This window comes from Cornus florida, unplaced genomic scaffold, assembly GCF_030987335.1.
Source record: "Cornus florida cultivar Cherokee Brave unplaced genomic scaffold, ASM3098733v1 CherokeeBrave_3.0.0_Hap2_Chr11, whole genome shotgun sequence".
Lineage (NCBI taxonomy): Eukaryota > Viridiplantae > Streptophyta > Magnoliopsida > Cornales > Cornaceae > Cornus > Cornus florida.
This window is the reverse complement of record NW_026775581.1, coordinates 64,735,160-64,754,045: the sequence shown is the minus strand read 5'-3', so window position 1 is coordinate 64,754,045 and position 18,886 is coordinate 64,735,160. Positions and strand designations below refer to the sequence as shown.

The 18,886-nt window shown below is 38.3% G+C and overlaps 1 long non-coding RNA gene across 1 annotated transcript; it reads left to right on the top strand.

Annotated features, from left to right (window-relative positions):
• The first annotated feature begins 5,151 nt into the window (after positions 1-5,151).
• LOC132286273 (uncharacterized) lies at positions 5,152-8,863 on the top strand. The gene is made up of 2 exons (XR_009472742.1): positions 5,152-5,556; positions 5,744-8,863. It is a non-coding gene; the product is annotated as an uncharacterized LOC132286273 (long non-coding RNA).
• Positions 8,864-18,886: the final 10,023 nt, after the last annotated feature.

The window sequence follows — 18,886 nt, the reverse complement described above, 5'->3', positions numbered from 1 at the left end:
GGAATGCCCAAAGATAACAATTAAAAGATCATAAGAAAAAAGATGCAAAACCTTTAGGCTTGATTCAACAAAGAGTTGTTGATACAATCTTTTCCAAAATTATTAATGCTTCTAAAGCAAAGGAGGCATGGGAAATCCTTGAGAAGGAGTATAGAAGCAACACAAAGGTAAGAACTGTAAAACTCCAATCTTTGAGAAGAGATTTTGAAAATATGAAGATGAAATAAATGGAATTGTTGAAAGATTATTTTTCTAAACTTATGGAAGTGGTAAATAAAATGAAGACCTATGGGGAAAATATTTTTAATCAAAGAATTGTTGAAAAAATTCTAACTAGTTTGCCAGAAAAATATAACCTCATTGTTACTATTATTGAAAAGACTAAAGAGCTTGAAAACTTGAGTGTTGAAGAATTAATGGGTTTTATAAAATAATTTGAGCAAAGGTTAAGTAGGTGCTCCAAAAAGACAATTGAAAGTGCTTTTCAATCCAAGCCCAATGTTAGTTCCAAAAATCAAAAAAAATACCCATCAAGTTTTGATCGATCCAAAGGTGAATCTTCCAAAGGTGGAAGACACGGAAGAGGAAGAGGAAGAAGAAGAGGAAGAAATTCAAGAGGAAGAGGAAGAAATATTTTTGAGAGAAGTGGAAATATAGAGTCCACTCAACAAAAATGTGAAATTTACAAGAAAAGTAGCCATGTTGACAAAGATTGTTGGTTTCAGGGAAAACCTCAATGTTTTAATTGCAAGAAATTTGGACATGTTCAAAAAGATTGTCGGTTAAAAACAAATCAGCAAGCTAATTTTTTTGAAGAGCAAGAAGGTGAAGCGAGCATATTTTTATGCTTATCACACGGCATTAGAACAAAAACACGATATATGGTTTCTTGATAGTGGGTGTAGTAACCACATGACCGGAGATAAAAACATATTCTTGGAGATTTATTCTTCATCAAATTCTCAAGTGAGGATCGGAAATGGTGCCTTGGTCCAAGCAAAGGGAAAATGTACTATTACCATAGAGACAAAGAAAGGAAGAAAACATATTCAGGATGTGTTACTTGTTCCGGATTTGGAGCAAAATTTGTTAAGTGTTGGGCAACTTTTAGAGCATGGGTACTTTATTCATTTTGATGAGGACTCTTGCAAAATTTATAACAAGAGAGGACAAAATCATATTGTGACAAAAATCAAGATGGGGAAAAATAGAAGCTTTCCTCTCACTTTTTCATGTTAAAAAAATATGGCCTTGAAGATGGATGTTGTTGATGAGTCATGCCTTTGGCATAGAAGGCTTGGGCATTTGAATTTCCAAAGCATAAAGAATTTACAACAAAATAGCATGGTGTATGGGCTACCAACAATACAAGAAGTTAAAGAAGTTTGTGAAGGTTGTGCTCTTAGCAAGCATTATTGAGAGTCATTTCCAAAAGAGAAGGCATGGAGGGCTAAAGCACCATTGGAGGTTGTTCATACCAATGTGTATAGACCGATAACAACACCAACTCATATGGGTAACAAGTATTTTATTATTTTCGTTGATGATTTTTCAAGAATAACATGGATTTATTTCATGAAACAAAAATCAGATGTGTTCTCTATTTTCAAAAAATTTCAAAAGCTTATTGAAAGGCAAAGTGGCCATCTTATCAAAGTGTTAAGAAGTGATAGAGGTGGAGAGAACAACTCAAATGATTTTGAAAAGTTTTATGAATATATTGGCTTAGAGAGGCAATTAACAGTTGGGTACACTCCACAACAAAATGGAGTGTCAGAAAGAAAAAATAGAATAATTTTTGAGATAGGAAAATCAATACTTCACGAGAAGGGGCTACCTAAATCATTTTAGGGTGAAGCCGTGTATACAGCTGTTTAATTGATAAATAGGAGTTTAACAAAAGCAATGGAGAATAAAACTACATTTGAAGCATAGAGTGGAAGGAAGTTATCATTAAACCACTTGAAAGTCTTAGGGTGTCTTTGTTTTGCTTATGTTCCAAGAGAAGTGAGCCACAAACTTGATGAAGCTAGTGAAACATGCATCTTTGTGGGTTATAGCTCAAAATCAAAGGGCTATAGACTCTTCAATTTGAACAAACATAAATTGATTATTTATAGAGATGTTCTCTTTAATGAGAAGGCTACTTGAGATTGGAAAGAGAAGAAAGTTCAAGATCAAATCACCACTTTCAATGAAGAATCAAGAAATCAAGAAAATGAAAATGAAGATATTCTTGAAGTTCCACAAGAAATGTCTCCCGTATCTAGCGTACAATTGCTAGTGTCGTGTCGAGACACCCAAATTGCACAATAAAGTGTGTAGTGTGGCCAAGTTTGAATTTATAGAATGCCACTATCACTACTAACTATTAAAGTAGCTAAACTAAGTAGGGATCGTCCCAAGTGAAAGGAAATGTGTTTTGGAATCAATTGTTGGATTAGTAGGTCGAATGATCAAAAAATGGTTTGATTTGATTAAACTAGGGTTCAATTAAAACAATACAAGAGAGCAATAATCTAGAGATTAGGGGAAAAATAAATGAGTGAGAGGTCTTAGGGCTTAGAGTTCACCACTAAGCTTCACTTCACCAAACACTAGCAATTGTATATTAATGGGAAAATTTAAGTTGTAAAATATGTGTGTGTCACTAATTGAAAACCAAGCATGGATAGTAATTAAGCATAGATTGTCTAGTCAATCTAGTGAATAGCACAACCTATCAAATGCGACCATACACCATTCAATTAAACCACAATTAGTACACACACAATAATCTAGAGAAATGTACTCTTTGCACTCATAAGTATGGAACATTAAGCAACAAGAATGGATTATCCACCTATCTAAGAAATTAAAGCAATTACACTACATCTAGGCTAGTGACATGAAAATTAAGTTAATTAAACTAAGGGTGTGGCATAATCCATCAAGAAACAAGTGTGAGCCATCAAATAAACCACAAGAGTATTCAATTAAGCACTATGCTTTGACCATTACTAGATTAACAATATCAATACACATAGACATGCATTAATTTCATTAAATCTAGAGTAAAACACATGAATATTCATTCTAGCATACATAGACATATGGATAGAAATAAATGATCAATTAAAAGCATTAATCCATACAAATCAAGTAAAAATCATAAGATCTATATTTATTCAAGGTCAAAACATTTATTACAACTAAAATACCCAAAAATGTACGAAAGACTAGGTCTAAGAAGCAAACTTAGGGGCTATCTCTAGCCCCAAGTGAAGGATTTAGCCACTCATTGTAGTGGTCATGGAACCCTCAAGGGCTAGCTTGGAGGTTGGCATCATCATCTTCATCCTTACTTTTCTTTCCAAAACCCTAGTTCTAGAGAAAACTATTTCTATATTGATAAAAAAAATATCTACTCCTATGAATGATATAAGATAATGTTCAATTAATTCATTACAAGCCTCTTTGAGTAGTCACCAAGTTAGAATTACAGCCTATGATTGGAGGAAATTCATAGCTACTCAAGTTAAGTGAAGATCAGCGCGCTCAAGAATTAGACAGCACACTGTCAGCAGGCAGTTCGATCGATCGAAGATCTTTTATTAATCAAACACTTAGCTTTGATTGATTGAAGATGACATGGCATCAAAATATCTTCTGGGCCTTACCCACTTTGCTGAGCTGGCATTGCCTCAACTTCGATCGATCGGGATTCCCTTCAATTGATCGAAATTCCTCTGGTGCAATTTTCTTAGGTTCTTTCGAACTTTGCTCCTTAGCTCCAAAATTGGGCTAAATGGCTCTTGTTAACCTGTTTGAACTTTATTAACCTAAAATAGACAAAAACACAAATAAGTACTAAGACTTGAAAGTAAGATAGATGAATAGACTTAAATACCCTAGCTTAGGTGCTAAAATCGTCACATTTGAGCACTCATCACACCCCTAAACTTAGATATTGCTAGTCCCTAGCAATGAACTACAAGAAAAAGAAAGAAATAAACAACTAAGTAACTATGAACTAAAAAGTAATGAAATGATAACGCCACTTTCGTAGAAAACACGATTGTATTTAGCGTATACAACAAGCCAATTAAACCCCTAGGTTACCCCAAGTTGACGAGTGAAGCCTCGTGAGGGTTTCTAGAAATGATACCCACAAACATTGAGCTCTTTCTCACTAAAGAGGCACTAATGTACAAAACAAGTATTGGGAGAAAATTACCTCAACTATACAATTTTTTAATCATTTCCAAGCAATCTCCGAAAATTTCAACACAAAGCAAGCAAATATGGTCCTCCATACATCAAGACAATGATCATGCAAATCAAAACAACTCTAAAATCTTTTTTAAGTGAACCGACATTAAATATGTTGTTATCTAAGCTAACTAAAAAAATGATCACATCCGGCCTCAAACTAGCACACAAATCTAGTATCAATCATCAAGACAAAGAGTGGACCTTTTATTAAAGTTTTATTCAACTAGGTGCGCTTATTCTTTTGTAACAACCCGAATTTTTAAGAGTTGAAATTATAATTATTTCATGACTTTTTAGTTTCAGAGATTGATTATTTATTTAAATTAGAGATTTACCCAATTGAAATTTTTTAATGGGTCAAATGGATTCTTTTGCTGCAATTTAATATGTATGATAAATATATATTTTTGTATCTATTGAAGATAGAGTAGGTGGAGCCGAATTAAAGGAAGAGAAATGGGTAATTGATTTTAATGTATTTTCGTGGAAGCATTGTTCTTGAATATATATTGATGTATATGTATTTTGCATTTAGATCATATTAGAGAGATGAGAAATTTGGTCTGAAGAGGTGATAGGACTTGATTTGTTTTTGTGCATACATATACATATGTATATATATATATGTTGCCTGTTGATGAAGGTGGGCATGTGAGGCTGCCGAAATGGAGAAAGATAAGAAACAAAAAAAAAAAACAGAAAAGAGAAAAGAACTAAAGAAAAAAATAATAATAAAAAATAAAAAAATTTGGTGGGTGGCGGGTCTTAGGTGATTAATGGATTTGATTTTGATTTTGTCACATTGTATACATTATATATATATATATGTAGTATTTTGTATCAAATGGAAATGAAAGCAAATGGGCTGCCAGCCGAATTCAGAGAAAGAAAGGAAATTGAAATGATTTTTGGGTGGGGCCCACGCAATAGATTTTTGGCCAAAAGTCTTGGCTTTAGGCAATTCACGTGGGCAGTTTTTGGTGATATATAAAGCAATGTAATGAAGAGAAAGTTATGACAAGGAAGAAGGCTTGGGTGCGGGACCCCTAGTTGATATTTTGGCTAAAGTAAAATGATATTTTCTGTCTCCTTTTTTAGGTGTGATGGTGAGCAGTTGGGTGTGTCGGTAGAAATTCCAATATATGTTACTAGCTTGATGATGATACAGAGAATAAGAAAATAGAGGAATTAGAGAACAGAGAGAGATAAAGGCAAGACACACGGAGAAAGAAAGCCGAGGGTTTACAGAGGCTGTGAGCTTTGAGGCTTTATGATCAGATAAGCTATTATTTATTTTGCAGAGTAGGAATCATCATACCTTGAAAAGCTTGGATGATTTGTTTCAAATATTTTAATGATTGCTCTTTTGTTTAAATTGTATATACGTATTTTTGTTTAAATGTATATGTATATTTTTGTGAAATTAATTTTGCATGAAACTTCTTGAAATCTTTGTTATGGTTTTTCCTACTGCCTCACCCACCTACAGTTTCAGGTACCGAGGATGAGCTTGGATTGATAGTAGCGGGCTTAGGTGAAGGAATTGGTGTTGAGGATTTAATTTAATTTATTTGGAGATATTGTATATTATTTATTTGAGGAATTAATTTAGTATCAATAGAATGATATTTTATTATTTTTGAGATCCTGGCTGTAATACTGATGTATTTGGATTTGAATAAATCGAGGAATTTATTTAGAAAATTCGGAGCGTGACATCTTTTCACTCGATTTTTTTTTTTTTTTTAACTAACCTAGAGGATCAAAAATAGGAGCATGGTGCAATGTAGTGATCTATTAAGCTTTCTAGCGATATATGAGGTCGAGCATTAGGTCAATGACTCCAAAACCGGACGGCTTTAAGGCATTAAGTGTTTAAACACCCCTAAGGACTTACAAGCTCAAATCAATTAGGCTACAAATCAAAACTACCTCCATCTAATCATTTCCCACTTCTCACCTTCGGGGAGAAGTCCTCACTTTTTTATTTCCTTTTTCAACCCTTTTTTTTTTTTTAATTGTTAACCTAGAGTTTGGGCTTCCACCTTTCGGCGCGAAAAATTCAGTGTTTGATGAGACTAGAATCCCGGTTACTCAATGAAAAGGGATTGTTATCCACTTTTGTTAAGATAAAAGTTTTCAATACACTACTAGCTCAATTGGGATATAACCAAATCAATAATCAACAAAGCATGTACCCCACAAATGAATACTAGTATACGCATGTGCTAGTGTAGAATCCTAGAGTGAATCTTAAAATAATCACAGTATCAAGATGATGTAGACCACAACTGCAAGCAAAATATCAATCTTTCAAAAAATTTACTCCTAAATGGCATCCACAAAGCATACAAGGAGTATTGGACTCTCAAGTCAAGCAATTTTTAATTTTTTAGTATCATGGTCCTCAAAAGATCAAAATCATAGCCCAGGACTCTCAAATCATACCACATACATAGAAATCAAGTGTGACATGTAAAATATGTTAACACACCCCAAAACTTAATCTGTACATTATCCTCAATGTGCAAAGAAGCAACAGATAATGGAAAGAGTATACTAAATGGGTGAAGTAAAAGGGACCCGGCAACGAAAGCTTAGCTTTGGAAGGCGCACCTCCAAACTTAGATTCTGAAAACCTGTCTAAAAATGGTCACATTAACAACTGTCAAAGCATATGCATCAATGATATAAATGAAAGGTGAAACTAAGAACTGGGCAAAAATCATGGCATCTAGTAATGTAAAGCTCAGAATATCGAAAACTGATATCAAAAATCCATATATAGCAAGTAAATCCAAAATCAGTATCTATAAATCAATATATAACAAATGCAGTGCAAGAAATAATATCAAAAATATCCAGAATATCCAAAACCAGTGCAAGTGTCAAGATAGTGCAAAAATATCTCAGCAATAACAGTGCAAGTATCAATGACAGATAATGAGTAGGAGAGAGGGAAAGTGGTGGACTCAGGGAACAAGATCTGTAGTCATAATATCAGCAATGTACTGCAGCATGTCAAACATCTCCTTGCTATGGCGAGTGAGAGAAGTCGTAAAATCTATCCTCAATGCTCCAAGCTCACGCCTCACCTCAGTTACGTCTACTCTCAGGTCATCAGATCACCTGACCAAATCATCGTGTCTCCCTACCAGGTCATAATGTCGGCTCCCCAGATTATCATGCCACTTTGTGACATCCACATGTGTGATACCCCAACTAGGGGTATTACGTCATGCCACCCACTCATATCAGCTTTGAAAGAAATGAAATCTATGTGCAGCTGAGCTACCTAAGATCTATACTTAGAATCAGTACTGGTATGGCGAGATTGAGTGTCGGTTTGTGCTATCTGCTCGGTGGGAGGGACATGTGAAGTGCCAGCCGGTTGAGATGTAGTAGGTACATCTGGCTGTGAGGTAGAACCTGAAATGGTAATGCGACGCCTCTGTCTGGGGGGAGATCTATCTGCTGTAGCATCCTCTAGAGCGTCGTCTGCTGCAGCTGTTTCCTCTGCTGCTCTCTACTGCGCCTGCAGTCTCTTCATATCTCTATTTTTCCTATTCTTAAGGCATGAATTGTAAGCTTCGTCCACCTAGCCTGATCATATACTCTCCTTTCTCTCTCTCTGCATCAGTCTCTGAATCTCATTCGGGTCAAACTAATAACCCTGATCAAGTAGTAGTTGTGTAATCAAGTGGCCATAAGGTAAAGGCCAAGTCACAGCTCAATAACTGTGTGTATGATGTAAATTCTTCCAGAACTTGTGTATGAGCTCCCAAATAAGTGCAGGGATAGAGATCTAATGATAAACGTCAAATATTGCATATTTAATCACCCTTAATTGCATTAGTTAAGCCCATTGTTTGATCTGTGTATATAAATTAATTCCATTTTTATGTTTTTGTGTTTTTACAGGTCTAATTGCTAAAAAGGAATAAAAATAAGGTTTCAAGGGTTTTTAGAGCATAAGTCATATCAGGCCTAAACGTCAAGTGGTTTTTAAGAAGAAATGGCCCAAACAGGCAATGGATACAACCAGCACTATAAAAGAAAAGAATAAGCCAAGCAACATGCTTCGCGTCCGGATGTAAGAATTGGCGTCCGGACGCCACCTAGCAATACTTCGCATCCGGACGCAGAAACTGGCGTCTAGACGCCAACTAGTAGGGCTTTGCGTCCAGACGCCATACATCGCATCCGGACGCAAGGCTACGGGCCCTCATTTTGAATAAGTCAGAGTTTGTTCCATCTTAAGTGGGATTTTGAATTTTGACGAGTTGTTTTGTTTTGAAACTCATCTGGGGATAAAGAGGGTGCAAAGGCTTGAATTAAAAGATAGAGTTTTGGATTCTAAAAATATATTGTGAGGGAGAGGATTTTCCTTAGGGTTCTTATGCTGAGTTTTGCAACAATGGGTGAAAAAGGGAAATCTTTTTCTTCTTCAATCCTTGAAGTTGCTACCAAATCTATGAGAGGCTAACTTCATTTATAAGGAGTTAATGTAACTTAGACCAAATAAACATGTATTAATTTGTATTTCAATTTAGGGATTCTTCTTGTATATATTTAATTTCATAAATTAGAAGTGTTTACATTGAATTAATGTGTTCTACATTGAATTAATGTATGTGATTTTCATTTGAATATATAATTATGTTGATATGTTTATCTTGCCTTAGAAATCACATTGACACAATTATACACTTGATTTCCTATAGTGACAATGGGAAAGAATTTATAGAATGGTTATATTGGCATGTAATTGAGTATTTATATAGATTATTCTTAAGGAAGATGGACCATGCTACACCTTTAGATTAATTTAGTTAGGTAGATGGTGCATACCAACTGAAGATAATTTATGATATATAACTGATTTCATATGCTGTGCAACATACCATTGAAGAACTTTGATAGGCCATGCCTAGGGAAGATGGTTCATACCACAACCTAATTTAGGTGGATAAACCATGCCAACCAAAGATGGGTTATGCTTAATCCTGAAATGTATGACTTTCTTGAAGATATTGTGGTCATTTTATACTTCTACACATCATTTTATGTATATATAGTTGTTTATCCCCAAGTTGAGTGCAAGTTAACATGTTTATGAGGCTGAGGTGAAGTCAATTCCCTAGCCTTCTCTTTATAAGTTCAATCTTTTCTATTCAATTTATTTACTATTTTATGCAATTTAAATTCATAGGTTAAGTGACAAACCAATCAAACTATCATCTATTTTATCAAACTAGAAAGTAATATTACAATTCTATTTGCCATAAACTAGCAATCCTTGTGGTTCGACAACCCCCTACTATAGCATTAATCTACAATGCTGTATGTGCTATTGTTATAAGTGGTATTTTTAAGTGGTACACATTTGTACGCATCATCCAATAACCCTGACTCAAGCAGTATAGAGCCTGAAAGATCCCCTTTCACCTCTGAGTACCATGGTCTGATGGAAAGGCATTGAGGTACAACACGGAGTCAATGAACCAATACCGGGGATCAATCTCGACTTGGTCTGCAAAGGTGTTGCCCTCAAATGCAGCATATAGAGATAATGTAGCTACCATAATCAACTTAGTGGGAAAAGGTGGAGTACTAGGATAAAAGGGATCCTGAGAATCAGCAGCCAATGGAAAAGTGTGGGGGCATCGACAAGAATCAGCTATGGCTGGGATAGAAATATCGATCTCCTGACCACCAATGGTGGTATGTAAAAGAAGTACGTCATCCTCATCCATCTAGAGGTGCTGGTAGAATAGTGCAACTAACCAGGGATAGACAACTGTGTCTGATGGTGTCATAATGTTATCAATGCCCCTCCGCACAAGCTCATCATAGGACTACTTGGTCTGGTCCAATGTAGAGAATAGATCACGATCAAATCTGTACTCGATTTCCTGCTTCCTACTGGTATAAGACTCAGTAGGGACCTCTCAAATAATAGGGTGCTCAGCATCCATGGAAGATAGCTCAGAATGGAGTGATGTAGAAGATAAAGATGATGAAGAAAAATTTGCCACTGGAGATAGAGGAGGAGGCTGTCTAGCTCTCTGTACTCGCTTTCTAGCAAAAGTCTTTTATTTGCACTACATCTGCAAAAACAACAAGAGTAAATTAGTGCATAGGTAGAGAATAAGGTAAGCAACTGATAAGAAAACACAAAGCATGCCTAAATTAAATAGAAATAGAGAATAGACAGTTAAGATAATGCTTCTGCAAGAAATGATTAAGAAAGCTTCAGAATTATCATTCAACATGCCTCAACTAGACAGGATAGATCAAAGCATAATAAGCAACGCAGTGACGGCATAGAGGGTAGAAAAGTCACATTTAGAACATTTAGAACAAGAATATGATCAACAGGGCAAGCATAGGCTATTATGTGTACAAATGATGCAACGTGCATTCACAAAACTAAAACTCAAGTAGATGCTGTAATGACATAGCAAGTAGACCCTAGGATGACATCGTATCAATTCCTAAGCAAGAATGTCTACAAGTGCAACAGTGAAGATCAAATGGAGTAAGTAGCATAACATGGAGCATAAAATTATTACAACTGTCAACCTAGGACTCAAGAAGCAGGCATGTCATGTAATAAAGACTAAGTGGAATGCATGATTGCAAAACACTATAATCCAAAGCATGTTATAACAGACAAGTTCAAGAAAGAATCCTGGATATTATATGCAACTAGATAGCTTATATCTAAATAATGCACGTATATCAACAAAAACTCCAGATAAAGAAATATCTTGTACTCTAATGCAACAAAATCAACTTCCTATGATCACTCATGGCTCGTGACCCCCTTTAAGTGTGATACCCCTCGGATCCGAGACACGGGTTGATCAGGCCCGGGCCCAAACCCGAGGGAATATCAAACAATTAAAGTATTTTAAAGCGAACACATATGACAAAATGAAACCAAAAGTGATGGAATAAAACTGAAAGTAACATTAAGTATAAAATCCTCCATGTATAACTGAAAATTGAAAATCCAATCCTCCAAAACTTCAAGGTTACAACTTGGGAATCCACTGATGGACCCCTAACCAAAAGTTCAATTGAAACTGAAAACTGAAAATAGATAATGCTAGAAATATCGAGAGAAGTCCTACGTAATCAGATGAAGGTGAGACTGTCCTCGACAAGCACGATCAAGCTCTAAGGCTGGAATCGTCCTGTACCTGAAAAGAATAATAAAGGAGTGGGTCAGACCCACGAGCAAGTTCTAATCTAACTGCAATCCATACAGTGACCCGATACGCAGATACACCGTAGACACCTCACAATATCTATCTAGTCCATACGTATAAATATATCCACACTAAGGGACATTCACCAGTCTATAATAGGGGTCTCAACCTGAATAGAAGGCAACATGCGAATACGCACCCAAAGGTGGGCATGAGTACCTAGACCTAACATGGTACACCTCAACCTATTATAACTAGCTACGCATCCACTGCATATACGCACCCTAACCAACGAGTCTGAGACTCAAGCTCAACTCGTGGTACCATAACCATATATATAGAGTCCGTCCAAATCCAGGGTATGCAGTTCAACTATTTATTAAACTGTCATACAATAAACCAATTAGTTAGTCATTCAACTTATTCAGTTGATATGACTTAACTACCATCCGTTAATCCAGGAAGTCATCCAACTTGTTTACAGCTGATCTGACTTAGCGACAATTAGGATTCGATATCTTTCAATCCATTCCATTAATCCATTAGGTTAGGTTTATGCGTTTTGAGCTAAACCGTCCCTAGTATGTCACCGTCCCATACCGGTACATACCATCCTCCATATCCATGTAAATTACAACATATATAATAGTTCAATAATTTACAGACCAAAAACTACCATCCAAACAATTGCAGAAAAATATTTAAAGCTTCAGCAATTTAAATCCAAGCATTTAACCATATAGTTGCAGGAGACGATTTAATAAATCAACAACTAACATACAGAGCATGCATAGACCAAATTTAATATGTCAGGGACTCCATCATGCATGTGAATAGGTTAAATAATCCTATTATTAACCAATAAATTGCTAAAACAATTCAGAAGATTGTTTAAATATTTCAGCAGTTTAAATCCAAGCATTAACCATATAGTTGCAGTAAACAATTTAATAATTCAGCAACTAGCCTCCTAAGCATGCATAGATCAAAATTAATAATTAAATGACCTTATCATGCACTTGAATGCATTCTAAAACAAGTTTTATAAACACATTATGTTCCATCCAATTGCTGAATTTTAATTCAGCAATTTATTCAACTTCCATTTGTTAAGTGCCTTAATTTTTACACTGTTTGTCCCGACAACTTAGAATTAAACTTTACTCAATTTAGGGTCTTAATAACACTCAAAATCCATTCCTTGATCCCTCTGTAAAGTTCCAGATTCATTCAAACAGTCTCCATGCTCCAACAGTGAACATAGTATGTAGAAAATTAAAAAAAAACCGTAAAATAAATCAAAATAACAAGGGAGCCTGCTCCAGAATTTGGAGCAAGCTCTTTTCCAGCCTAGAGCCGGCTCTAGGACTCCCTAGAGCCGGCTCCACTTTGTTGTGGGAGCCGGCTCCCACTTCTATGGAGCCGGCTCTCACTTCCTTTGAGAGCCATCGTCCCCGGTGCGTCGTTTCAGCTCTTGTGCTCCTTCTCCGGCTTATTCCTAACCCTCTGTTAGTTTTTAAAACCAAACTTAGGTGTCCTATTAATACCCAGTAGCATCCTAATGGCTTGATAACAACAATTAAAAACAATTACAGAGACTAAATTTGCTACCAAACTAACCTGCGTTAGGAACCAAACCGAAATTATAATTCTATTCCAACCTCTTTGTTTCTCTTCACAAACTGATCTTAGGAGTCTTATAACATCCCATTAACATCCCTAGGGTTTGTTTACAGAAGATAGAGGCAAGAATCATAACCAAAACTCAACAGATTTTTAATATGCTTTAATGAACAGAACAGGAAGCAACAATACACGAACTATAAACAGATTTGGATTCAATGCAAACAAATCATCAACAAGCATACATTGAACACATAAGTTTCATTTACTAATTAGTTAATCCCTAGAGACTATCTAGGTGCACAGAACACGAGCCAAAGGGAAGGAGAAAGAGAAGAACTTGCCTATGATTTCAATTATGAAATCCCTGTGTCGTCTCTAAGTTTTCCTGCAATTCTGAACACCGCCAAGCTTCCTATAACTCTGTCTCTAATCCTTACTCAACCGCTTTGGTCCTCTCTGTACAAATCCTCTTAAGCCTCACTCTGTTTTCCCACAACTGCTCTCTATTTCTCTCTCTCTGTATCTCATGGTCTCTGTTGTTTTTACAGAAATTCCGGTTAATTATTCTCAAACCCTAAACCACCGTGAGACACATACTTATAGGCTTAGTGATTAAACCCTAATCCATGTAACCTTAAGCCAAAGCCCATCTCGGCCCATAAACTGACCTAAGATAAATACTTACGTCGGCCACCTATGTAATTGCAACCTTAAATTTAACTGTAACTTAAAACAGAATTAAATGAAAAAAAATATAATTAAATAATTAAATCCACTTAACTAATTAATTCCAATTAAATAACCCAATTAAATAACTAAAAACACTTAAACAATAAACGCCAATTAAAGAAAAAAAAATAACTTAAATCAATGTAAAACACATGACACATAGGTAAACAATTAAATAAAATAATTAAACCAAATAATCATGCAAAAAATACAATAAAAATAATAAATAAATGCCGAGACTATCCTTTTAAAATTAGGGTTATTACATTCTTCCCCCCTAACAAAAGGAATTCCGTCCTCAGAATTCGCCCTTACCTTCTTCCAATATTTCAGGAAACTGCGAGCGAATGACATCCTCCCGTTCCCAAGTGGACTCGGCCTCATTGTGATGGCTCCACTGCACACGAACCAAAGGGATAACCTTATTGCGAAGGATTTGATCTCGACGGTCAACAATACGACATGGTGGCTCCAAATAAGTTGCATCCGGCTGTAACTCAATCTCCCCAACATCGATATATTGATACCGATCCTCATCACGGAGAAATTTCCGCAACATGGAAACATGGAACACATTATGGACGTGATCCAAATTATCCGGAAGTGCCAACCGATAAGCGACAGCTCCCACTCGATCCGTAATCATGAATGGACCGACGAACCGCGGAGACAACTTCCCTTTCTTCCCAAAGCGCATAACACCCTTCATAGGAGATACTTTGAGAAGAACCTGATCCCCAACCCGAAACTCCAAAACACGAGTGCGACGATCAGCATAGCTCTTCTGCCTACTTTGGGCAGTACGCATGCGATCTCGAATAAGAGCAATCTTTTCAGAAGTATCCTTGATGAACTCAGGACCTAAGAATCGATTCTCTCCAACTTCCATCCAACAAACAGGTGATCGACACGGTCGACCGTATAACGCCTCAAAAGGTGCCATCCCAATAGTCGTCTGGAAACTATTGTTATAAGCAAACTCCACAAGTGGCAAATATTCCTCCCAGTGGCCCTTGAAATCTAGGACACACGACCGAAGCATATCTTCCATAATCTGATTCACCCTCTCAGTCTGTCCGTCAGTCTGAGGATGATAAGCAGTACTAAGGTGTAACTCCGTACCTAAAGCCTGCTGAAAACTCTTCCAAAATCCAGATACAAAGCTCGAATCCCTGTCCGATATAATAGATAATGGAATGCCATGTAGCTTCACAATCTCTAAAATGTAAAGCCTCGCCAACTGCTCTGAAGTGTAGTCAGTGCAAATAGGCAAGAAATGAGCTGACTTGGTCAACCTATCCACAATGACCCATATGGAATTATGCCCCTTGAAAGAATTTGGCAACCCTTCCACAAAATCCATAGATATGCTCTCCCATTTCCACTCCGGAATTGGTAGTGATTGTAGAGCTCCTGGCGGCCTCTGATGATCAATCTTAACCATCTGACAAGTACTACACTGAGAAACAAAAAGAGCAATGTCTTTCTTCATACCTGCCCACCAAAACTGCCGTTTCATATCCTGATACATCTTATCACCTCCTGGATGAATAGAGAACTCAGAGTGGTGAGTCTCAGTCATCACATCCTTCCTCAAATTATCAGCAGAAGGTACCACTAACCGTCCCTTGTACCTTAAACCTCCATCAGCCCCAACATAGTAGAATGGAACCTTTCCGGAAGCTATCTCTGCGACCTTGTCGACACACTGCTGATCGGTGAGTTGTGCTTGTAAAACCTTGCGAATGATGGAAGGTGTAACCACCATGCAAGCCATAAAAGCGTCTGACAACTCATCTACATTCTTCAAAGCATTCCACTCAATAGCTAATAGAACAGAAAGACTACCAACAAGTCGGCGACTGAGTGCATCCGCCACCACATTCGCTTTCCCCGGATGGTACTGTATAGAAAAATGATAGTCTTTTACAAACTCCAACCACCTGCGCTGTCTCATATTCAGCTCCCGCTGAGTGAACAAGTACTGCAGACCCTTGTGATCACTGAATAATCTGAAGGACTCACCCAATAGATAATGCCTCCAAATACGCAAGGCAAAAACCACTGCTGCCAACTCCAAATCATATGTTGGATAATTAAGCTCATGAGGCTTAAGTTTTCGAGATCCATAAGAAATCGGTCGCTCCTCCTGCATCAATACACATCTAAGACCCTGCAATGAAGCATCCGTGTAAACAAGATACTCTATCCCGCTCTGCGGAGTAGCCAGAACCGGTACAGAAGTCAGCTTCCTTTTCAGCTCATCAAAAGCTCGCTGACAGTGTTCATCCCACACGAACTGTACACCCTTCTTGGTCAGATGAGTGAGTGGTCCTGCTATCTTGGAGAACCCCTGGATGAATCTCCTGTAATATCTTGCCAGACCGAGAAAACTCCGGATCTCAGTAGGTGATATAGGCTGTCCCCACTCAACCACCGCTGAAACCTTGGCCGGATCCACTGCTATCCCCTTTTCTGACACCACGTGACCCAGAAATTTCACCTCCCGCTACCAAAATTCACACTTCTCGAACTTGGCATATAACTGGTGTTCACGAAGCGTCTGCAAGACTATGCAAAGATGTCTAGCATGATCGTCCTCCGACCGAGAATAGATCAAGATATCATCAATAAAGACAATAACAAACTGATCCAAATAAGCCCGGAAGACTCTATTCATTAAGTCCATGAACACTGCAGGTGCATTAGTCGTCCCAAACGGCATAACACGAAACTCATAAGAACCATATCTCATGAGAAACGCTGTCTTAGGAACATCCTGCTCCCTAACCCTCAGTTGATAATACCCAGAACGCAGATCAATCTTGGAGAAGTATGTGGCCCCCCTTAACTGATCAAACAAGTCATCAATCCTGGGCAAAGGATACTTGTTACGAATCGTAACCTTGTTCAACTCCCTGTAATCTATACACAGACGAAGCGAACTATCCTTCTTCTTCACAAACAGAACCGGTGCTCCCCAAGGTGATGTACTCCTACGAATAAAACCCTGGCTGAGTAACTGCTGAATCTGATCCCTCAGCTCTCTCATCTCTACCGGTGCCATCCTATAGGGTGCCCTAGCAATAGGCGCAGTGCCTAGAGCTAAGTCTATCACAAAATCAATCTTGCGACTAGGTGGTAACCCTGGAATATCCTGAAATACATCCGAGAAATCCTGTACAATTGGTATGTTATCCAATGACACAGTAATCCCCTCATCCTTTTCCTCCTCCACATGGAACAAATAGGTGCTACCACCTCCTTTAGAACGTGGCATAGCTACTACATACATATCCTGACCAGGTATGGTAAAAATAATAGATCTATCAAAACAATCAACTTGGGCATAGTAGTGAGACAACCAATCCATCCCAAGTATCACATCATAAGTGTGCATGTCCAGGACCAGTAGATTGGCTAGAAACCTGAGTCTGCCAATATCTAGTGTCACAGGCCCATCACTCTTATGTATAATAGCTGTATCACCCAATGGTGTAGAAATACCCTGAGGTCTAGTGCATACCCTCGTCCGCATCCCAGATAAAGCACCAAAAGTCCTAGCTACAAATGAGTGTGTAGCACCCGTATCAAATAAAACACGTCCATGTAACCCATGAATAGAAAACTTACCCTCAATAGTCTGAGGTGCCTAAACATCCTGTTGCTTGGGGTTATATACCCTGCCATAGGGCAACTGCGGTGGTACCTGTCCCTGAGTCTGCGGCGGTGCCGGTAAAGCCAGATGTGTCTGTCCCTGAACCCGTGGAACCTGTGGAGCTGGTAGAGGCACTGGCGCCCTCTGTCCCTGCTGCACATACTATCCCTGTCCCTGTCCTGCTTTAGGACACTGCCTGGTGGTATGACCATACTCTCCACAAGTGTAACAACTACCCTGGAAAGTACCAAATGGCCTCCTCTGTCGGTTAGCCTGTGGCTGACCCTGTCCTGCCTGTGGTCCTCTATTCTGTTGCCTCTGAATAGGTGCCCCATTCCGATGAGCATCTGAACCACCCTTGTGCTTCTTCCAAGGCTGTTGCCCTTGGAACTTGCCTTTGTCATTCTGCCGGTGACCATTGCCATTCCCCTTTTCAGCTGACTGATTAGCAGAGTCTTTATCACCCCGCTTCTCACCACGAGCCTGTCTGATGTCCACAGTCAACTGATACTGTTGTAGCGCGGCGTCTACCACTTGAGCATAGGTAGTATAGGCTGGACTACCTGTAATAGCTCTCTTGATAGACCACATCAGTCCCTTGATGAAACTGTTACGCTTCTTCTCCTCTGTATCCACCTCCTCCGGTGCAAAGAGAGACAAGCGTGTAAACTGCTGCTCATACTCTGCCACTGTCATGTTTCCCTGCTGCAGACTTAGAAACTCGGTCTTCATAGCTGCCCTGACTGCATAGGGAAAATATTTCTCGTCAAAGCGAACACTGAACTCATCATAAGACAATGTCATCTTCTCCTCTGGGGTGGTAACTGACTCCCACCACTGTAGTGCATCCCCAACTAACTTGAAAGTAGCAAGCATCTGCTTCTGAACCTCCGTGCACTGAACCAAACAAAGATGACGCTTAATGTCTTGTTTCCACTGGTGAGCTGCTCTCGCATCAGTGGAGCCTGAGAACACAGGTGGACTCCCCTTTGTGAAAGAGCTCCTAGCCTTTCCCCAAGAATCCGTCTGAACTACTGGTGCTGGTACAGGTGCCTGCTGAACCTGTGGTTGGTTCCGGAGTACAGCTGTTACCCCAGCCTCTATAGCCCGAGCAACAAGGTCATTGAGGTGTGGAGGAATCTCTGAATCTCTGTCCTGACCCTGCGTCTGTTGAACTTCCTCCTGCTCCTCCTGAAACCCTGGCATTTGCTGCTCTTCTTCCATTTGCCGACGTTGTAGACGTTCCTGCTGTCTACGTGCCACTCTCCTCTGTCGACTGTTCATGTTCTGTCCTCTTCCAGTATTAACCATGCTGTTAACATAGAAAGACAGACATCAGTAAGAGTTTAAACGAACCGTAAAAGAATTCAACAAATCCTAAACATAAGCTCTATAAAAAAAA